We start from the raw sequence: 9,280 nt of genomic DNA, 5'->3' as shown, positions 1-9,280 counted from the left end.
GGCCAGGTCAGATCCTGAGTAGATAAAGATTACAAAAGTAAGGGACTAAGGATGCATATGGTGTTCTCAGTGTTTTTATGTCAGACTCGAGGTATGCAACATTCACTGTTTCTTCACTGTCCCATACTCCCTTCTCTGTCTGTTCCCTTAGCCTCTTCTGCTGAGTGACAGCAGATTATATGACACTGTTCCCATCCCCTTCCTGAAGCTGACAAGATGACAAGAGAGGTGTTTCTGTGACTTAAACTGGGCTAACCAAATTCTTTCTCCTGAACATCTGGAACCAGGTCTCAGAAATTTCAATTAGTAAACTGTAAATTAGAGATTAATAAGGTAATATAGATTTGGGATTGAAAGGACCATTATTTAAGAAAGCTGTGTTCAGGCCATATGTTATAGCAAAGCAGATAAAGACTGTAGAGTGTCAGAAGAAGGAAAAGAACACGTGAAGAGGGGCAGAGAAGAGAGACCACCACAGGTTTTAGAAAGATAGATAACCTTTAGTAACCAAAGACTCCCCAGTTTCTGAATCCTGCAGCTCATGAGGTTCCACTCCCTGCACTTAAGTTATATTGAACAGCCCTGTGCATATAAAACAATGTCCCCCTTTGCTCCAAGCCAGTTTGTTATAGGTTTCTGTTTCAGTTAGTTGAACCCAAGACATCCCCGATGAACACAACACATATTTGAAAGCAGCTTCTCTGCTGTCATCACATTTGATACCCAAAAGACCCCAGTTGTGAGACAAATGCTATTATCCGCTCTTGCTTATGGAGAACTGGGATAGAGAAGGCTGAGTGTGTTCTAAAGCCACAAAAGAGAATAAAAAAGGCACAAGGACCAGTGTGCCTGCTCTTCTGAAGCTGAGTCAGAGTGCATTGTGATAATTCTTGTAGGAGATGCAATAACTTGGTGAGTTTGTACATGATTTAGAGGCATCATTGGCATAATTTACCTATAATGTACTATTCATAAAAAGAATGTTCTGGGGGAAATGAGATTCAAATTCCTGGAAGGAAAAATAGCATCTTTGAAAGAAACTGGATTCAAGAACAGTTTAAAATGGATCTAGTGGGGTCACACTTAAAAAAAAAAAAAATGCAACAGGCATTTTTACTTAGAGAAAAATCTTCATTTTCAAGTAAAATATAGTAAGCAAATGCAGGTTTACCGGTATTTCTGGTTTCACAGGAAATAAATAATAGGAAATAAATAGCAAAACCTGAGTTCATGACCACTTAAGTGATGTAATTTCCATGATTGAACCTAAGTGGACAACTTCTGTGAGTAGAATATGGAATTTGAAACTAAATTCACACGATCAATGCACTGTTTTTAACTACATTCTATTCTTTACATTGAAAAAACATGGAGAAAACCTCCATCAATTCTGATCTCAGTCTTCAGTTTACATAAACTTACCCCTAAAAAAACCTGGAAACTGCCCATTTTCTGCTCCCGACCACTCTCTGAATAATTGTTCACATGAATATTTGTTAATTCCTTCATTCATTAAATTTTTAATGAGGCCTTACCAGATGCCAAACTCTCTGGGGACACAGCAGAAAACAAAGATAGCCAAAGTCCCTGCTTTCATGGAATAGAGCTTACATTCAAGTGTGGAAGGCACACAATACACAAATAAATAAGCATAGTATGTCATGTTGTTATAAGTGCCAAAAAGAAAAATAAACTAGTTGAGGGTACAGAGAGTAATGAAGGCAGATGCTATATTAACTGGAAAGGACTCTCTAATAAAGGGTATTTGAGTAGAGACTTGACTGAAATGAGGGCATGGACCATGTAATTTTCTGTGTTCCAGAAATAGAATAAGTAGGGACTGAGAGGTAGGGGATGACATCAGAGAGGAAGTAGGAGCCCAAATCATGTAAACGTTATTAGCCATGATAAAGACTGAATTTTATTCTGATGGAGGGAAGCTATCTTTGAGCTGAGTTTTTATCTGACTTCGGTTAACTTTGATCACTTTGACGGCTGAGTGGAAAGTATTTCAAAGAGGCAAGAAGGAAGTAGGGAGACCAGTTAGCAGACCACTGACGTAATCTAAAAAGAGGTCATGCTGCCTCAGACCAGGGTGGTAGCGATTTAGGTAGAAAGAAGGGTAGAGTTGATAGATGTGTTTTTAAAGATACAGCTAACAGCATTTGCTGAAGGATTGGAAGTAGAGTGTGTATATGAGAGAGAGCAGTCCATAATGACTCCAAAGCTTTTTGGCCTAAGAAACTGAAGAAAGGTATGACAATTTCCTGAGATGGGATTGACTGAAGGATGAACACACTTTGCTTTGTGTGTGTTAAGTTTGAGATACCCAGGGACATCCAAATAGAGATGTTGAATAAACAGTTGTACATATACGTCTGGAATTGAGGGGAGAGAAGTTTGTGTTGGAGATACAAATTTGGAAATTTTCAGCATTTAGATCATATTAAAGCGATGGGACTGGATAAGACCACCAAGGGAGTGAGCTTAGACAGAGAAGAGAAGAGCCTGAGCAGTAAGGAGGACTTAGGGTACTACAACTTGTAGAAATCAAGAAGATGGGAAGTATGTAGGCAAACAGACTGGAAAGGAGCCACCAATGGAGTGGAGGAGAGCTGAGAGAGGTGACCCAGAGACCAAGTAAAAGAAAGTGCTTCAAGGAGAAGAGAGAGAACAAGTGGTTCAAATGTTGCTGGCAAGCAAGGTCAAGTAAGATGAAGACTGGATTTGTCCATGGAGGTCTCATTGATGTTCTTGATGAGAGTACTTTTGCTAGAGTGGAGGATATGAATGCCTGACTGGGGTGGACTAAAAAGAGAGAAAGTCACGTATATCCATGTTGTATACCCACATGAATAAAATGTGCATGAATACACCTAGTCTAGATAGAGTAGCTAGGTTCTCATATCAGGAAACCAGTCTGGAAGCAGGCCAGGCGTGAGGTCTGGGAATTGACTGATGGGTGAGTAAGCAAATTAAAAAGGGGCTACACATTAACTATCTTCTCTACTTGTTTCATAGCGTGGTTTCACACTGCTTCCTTCAACACCTTTTCTTAACAATTTATTTAATTCCTAAATTTATTAAACATCAATTTATACAATTTAATAATTGTATAATACATAATAAATTTAAACAATCTAATTCATTTATTTATTACATTTATTTTTAAAATAAATTCCTAAAAATTGTCATATCAACAAATTACCTTAAACCTCTTTGAAAGGAAATCACTTTTGAAGAATGTGCTGAGAATTAGCTTTGCCTGTGAGTCTCATATTTCAACTGGCTAATGTTCTGCTTAGAAAATCATTGTAGAACAGTATCTTCTGTTCCCACCACAATAGACTGTCTTACTTGCGAAATAAACAATGTGACTTTATTATAAATTATTCGCAAATTAAAAGGGCAAGAAGTTATATTTCTACTTATTCTTGGCAAAAAGCCTTTCCTGATGCTGTCATAATGGTATTTTTCTCCAAACCTCGAGAATCTGCTTAGGGTCTTCCAATATCAGTGGACCAATTATATCTCCAGAGTCAAATGTAATTTGTTGCCTTTTTCCTTCATTGAGATTACATTTCTGACCTAGAATGTTCCAGAATGTTTCCTTCTCTTCCTTTACTAAAGAAACAGAAACATCCAGAATAGTTCGGCCCTCTGTGGCCACATAAGGACAGAAGATGTAATTCCCCCACAGAGCATTTGCAAAGCAGGACTGTAATTGACCAGCCGCACAGGAGGGCAGCACAAGGCCAGAACTGTCAGCTTGAACTAACCCTGCAAAAATTCCAAACTACAACCATATTTATGATCTACTCTTCTAAATGCATACACAAGAGTTTGAATACCCACCACATGTAATTGAGCTCTACATTTGCGAAGATTCTACCTATTCAACATTTTCCGATTATTTTAATACATTACTCACACAATAATCTGAATTTAACAGTTATTTGATCATAGCAGAGTGCTTTAGCAATCGTTTGTGCAGTCAAGGAAAGTATTGTAACCCTTCACAAGTGAGGAGGTACAAAAAGAGATAAAAGGTGACTTGTCTCTGGTCAGTCGCAAGTAGGTGCCAAAGTCAAGATATCAGCCTAAACCTGATCATTTTTTACTAAACCTAACTCTTTCAGAAAGATACCTTCCCACACACAAACACATACACTGCCTCTATGACATACTCACCTTGACTTCAGGTATAAATCTACACTCTTTAACCTTTTTGAATCCTCCAGTGAGGCCAATTTTAACCCTCTAAACAAAATAAATACAAAGTAGGTAGCAACCAATATATATCGGCAAATATACACATGCCAGTGAAGACCAAAGAGATCGCTCCGACTGCATCCTATTAGGGGGTCCTAGATATGGCAGTCATGGAACCCATCAGTCTACAGCCCCTTCCAAGAGAAAGTGCCCCACCCCCATACAAGGAAGGGCATGGGCTCTTGACCAAGAGCTGTGGTTTTTGATGGGGCCTGGTTCAGACAGTTCTGCCCAAAAGAAGGAAGATGGTTATTAGCTAATCCAATCTTACAATCTCACTCAAGAATTAGGACTGGGAAGTATAATAAGAACCACAGGGTCATCGTGAAAAGAGAACAGACAGATACAGAGAAAAGCTGGAATGATATAGGCCATGGCAAAGGTGTCTACAACTCCAACGTGCCAAATGAACTTTTAATTCCTGTTTACATGTGGCCCTTTGAGGGCCCCATAGTTTGGCTTTCCATGTTCTAAGGACTTGGCAATATGGCTTAGATTCCTGTCACACACGTGAACACCCATGCACACACATTTCACACCTTACTTGAGGTAACAAAGGAGACTATTTCTTACAGCCAAAAGACCTTACTCAATCACCACTTGATCAGGGATAAGTTCAAATTATGTAACAGATACTCTCGATAACCAATATAAGAACATATTCAATCCCAACCAAGCTCACATGGAACATGTGATTGTTTTATCAGAGCTGTACTTCACTCACTGTATCTATTGGTTTTATTATGTATCTATTGGTTACCTACACTGTGTCAGGCATTATGTGGGTGCTGGAGTCATAGAGACAAATAAGCAATAGAGACAAATAAGTATTAGAGGGGCTCCTGGCTCAGTGGGAAAGGCATAGGAACATGATACAAGAATGGAAATAAATAATAGAAAATTTAGGGAAATTGCATACTGATTGACTAAATTGTAAATTCTCTTTTTGCTTCTAAGTCATATTGATGAAGCTCTTCTAAGTCTAGTTTATCAGTCAACATGAGATTTTTGTCAGTATATTGCATACCCAAGTGAAAAGACCAGAATTAAATCATTGTTCTCAACTGCCTCAATTACTGAGACAAAGAATGATATAATTAGATGGACAGGATTAATAGTTACTAAGCTCATCATAACTATTACTTAACATGAATGCTGGCTTCTCAGGCTTTGAAATGTGGTTATGATGTTTTAGACTTAAAAATTAGACATCTCTTACTGAGCTCTTGTTTTCAGCAATTATCAAAATGGAGAAGTAAGGAAAACATTAGGAGTTTAACACTTTTAGAGGAGGAAAGGAGAAAGGCACTGAAGGGGGGAATGAAGGAGACCCAGAAAACCAGTCTTTTAAAATATGAGTCTTTGCAAGAACATGGATGGATCTTGAGATTATCAGGCTAAGTGAAATAAGTCAGACAGAAAAAGTCGAGAACTATATGACGTCACTCATATGTGGGATATAAAACTGAAAGCAACAAACAAACAAGACAAAGAAACAAAAACTCATAGACACAGACAACAGTTTACTGGTTACCAGAGAGTAAGCGGGGAGGGGGTGTAAAAGAGGGAAGAGGAGGCCAAATATGTATAGGGTGATGGAAAGAGTACTGACTCTGGGTGGTGAATATACAATGCAATATACAGATGATGCATTTTAGAAATGTACATCTGAAACCTATATAATTTTACTAACCAATGTTACCCCAATAAATTTAATAAATAAAAACATAAAAAATAAAACATGAGTCATCACTATATGGATCCAGATTTATGATAGGTCTATATTTACTGTGGATTAGTCATAGTCACATATAACAAATTTTTAAAAATCCACCAGTACATACTCTAACTGCTTAATCTGATTTTCTAATACTATTCTATACAGGGGGTTCTGTTGTATGTTTTTTTAAGCACTAGAGATTTGAATCAAATACCAACTTCTACTTTACATTTTAGAAATATTCTATTATTTAAATCATTTTAGGATAGATATAATACAATTAAATTCAACAAATACTTAAATGTGCCTAAAAAGTGAATAAAATATAATCACTGTCTTCAATAGGGGGAGCTTTATTTTATATATAAAAATTAAACAAAGAGACAGTAACATTTATACAAGGCCAAATATGTGTGCTATAAAAAGATGGTATAAGCAAAGTGCTATGAAGTTTCTAGAGATCAGAGGAGTGACTACAGAGGTTGCTTTTGACATGAATCTTAAGAACCCAATAGATTTTAACTGGGAGAGGGGGGTAACTGAGTTAACCAAATGGGACAATTGACTAAATGTTAACGTGGTGACTAGAACAGTCATCTTATTTCCGTTCTTGTTCATTGACACTGTCCAAGATAGCCCATAATCATATACCAACCCTTTAAAACTATTGGATTGGAATTCTCCTTCCCTTTTGCCTAGTGGCAGTCCTCTCTCTCACAATAAAAGCATTATATGCCAGATAAAAGCATTATTAGCTCATATGCAATTGGTAAATGGGGAAATAATGTTGATATAATTCAGAAATTACATTTCTTCAGAAAAAACATTTTCCCCAGCATACACATTTTGAGCAATCAGGATCTTCTCAAAATTAAATAGAAAACCGTAGCAACATAAAGACCTTAAGGGGAAAAAAAAAATTCTTCAGGAGTACTTTCCTTTAATGCAAATAGAGGCTTGTTTAGAGGCTCGTTTAAGCTTTTCACAATATTTTCTGCTGAAGCTGCAGTGTAAATGAAGGCGTAAAATCATTTTCGTGTGTGTGTGTGTGTGTGCGTGTGCATGTGTGTGTGTCTGTGTGTGTGGTGGTGGTGGGCTGATTGATCGAGAAGGCTAAATCCTGGATCAGATTTTTAATTTTGATGAAACTGCTTTTAATTAGAAGCCCTCAAGGATCTATTTGTCCAAGGAGGAAGCATATTTACAGGGCTAAAGGTTCTAAAGCAGTGCAGTTTATTAGAAATGTGAAACATACCCAATTTAGTTTTCTAGTAGCCACATTTTTTCAAAGTAAAAAGAAACAGGTGAAATCACATTTCAATGTGTAATCAGTATAAAACCTATGGATATTTTACATTCTTCTTTTCCATACTAAGTCTGGTGTATGTTTTGCACTTACAGTATATCTCAATTTGGAGTAGCACATTTAAATGCTCGATAACCACACATGCTTAGTGGCTACCATACTGCACAGCGTAGCTCTGAAGGATGACCGTAATGCTGGGTACAAATGCCAGTGCAGATTTAATTGTGTTAGTATTTTTTATTAGTATAGTAATTTTTATGATCCTTGAGTAACAAAGTTGCATAGGTTTTGAGTGACCCACTCCTAATTCTGTATTTCCCATAAGTCCTGTTATTTTTAGTGAACCATTTTAAACAATGTACCTATTTTCCCTGCACATACTTTCTTAGCCTTCCTTGCAGCTAGGAGTAGTCAAATAATATAGTTTTTAGCAAAGAGATGTAAAGGGAAGTCTGTTAAGTCATATGGGAACAATTTTTGGCCCTGATAAGAAGAGAGAGGCCACAAAGAGAAAGCCTTAAATTCACTTAAACTTTTTCCTGTTTGTTTGGAACATTTCATATGAGAACATGATGTTTGGAGCTATGGCAGCCATCTTGTGACTATGACAGAAGACTCTTTAATACATTGTGGGTCGCAGGAAAGGCATCTTTCCTTATTAGAGATGTAAGTGAAATGAAGAAGCCAGCCATACAAATATGGGGGTGAGAGGGAGGCAGGGGTGAGTGGAGTTCCCTCGCAGAAGGAAGAATGCTTCAGCAGAGATGTCCTTCATGGGCATTGCTTAATATTCACAACCCAAGTTCACCCCTATTTTCTCCCATTTCCTCCCTACTCCCTTCCTCAGGATGTCCTTCCATCTGTTGAAACATTCTTTTCTTAGGTGCAACAAGAATGCTAGAATTATTCCTAACATCTAAGAGTGCAGAGATAGAAGCAGCAGAAAATTTCTTTGAAGTCCTTTGTTTGTTATTAAGTATTCATGCACAAACACTGCAATTTGGCCTAAATATATGTTTAGTACTTTTTAAAAATTTACTATCTTTTTAAAAAGTAGTTATCTATCATGAAAAAAGGTTTCTATCATTCACTTAGTAAGTAAGATTATATTGTGTTGATTCAACCAATTTGAGGTAGTAGGGAATGCCTATCAGATTTATTGTTCAGCGGTGTCTCTTCTTTATCTTGGGGTCACAGTAATTTAAGAACCCAGATTGACATAAATATGTGGATACAAATGGCAGTAGTTTTTTGCTGCTTTACAATGTCAGAAGAATCATGGAAGCATGTGCCCAAATGGTGCTAAAGAAATGGTATGGGTAACTTTTTCATCTACTGATTGTGGAAATTTTGGTAAGTATATTTCCTGAATCATATGAGAGATTGAATGGGAAGCCAATCCACTAGTGAGTTTATTTAACTCATCAAAGGATTTTTTTTTCAGTGGACAAAGATGAAGTTTTATGTGACCACTTACCAATCTTATACTACCGTTTTCATCACTGCATCACAAATCATCTCAAAGGATTCAGTTCTTTTGTTAACTCTTCATACAATTCCTATACTTAATTTTCATTAGAGCCATCTCATCATGTGCAACAAAAGTACTCAGCTTATTTTACAGTTGATTTCCTTGACAAAGTAAGCCATCTTTATGAGTCAGTCTAGATCGTTAAGGTGAACAAGGAATCAATTCACCTTAAGTGTGCCTGATTTGTATGAACCATAAGGCCAGTCATGAAGCAAATGTCAATTCAACCCTGGCTTTGAAAACTGGTTACTGCCTTACCTCAACCAAATGAACGTACCTTAAGAAAATGAAACAAGTCAAGTCACTTCTGACTTTGGTACAAATTTGACTTAAATAGGTAAGTATCCAAATTGCTAGATTTACTAAATTTTACTATCATATTGAATATAGTAAGAAAACTCCAGAAGCTAATTTTTTTAGATGAAGGCTCTCTGTGAATGATGCTGGTAGC

This window comes from Rhinolophus ferrumequinum, chromosome 10, assembly GCF_004115265.2.
Source record: "Rhinolophus ferrumequinum isolate MPI-CBG mRhiFer1 chromosome 10, mRhiFer1_v1.p, whole genome shotgun sequence".
In the NCBI taxonomy this organism is placed as follows: Eukaryota; Metazoa; Chordata; class Mammalia; order Chiroptera; family Rhinolophidae; genus Rhinolophus; species Rhinolophus ferrumequinum.
This window is presented reverse-complemented; position numbering follows the sequence as displayed.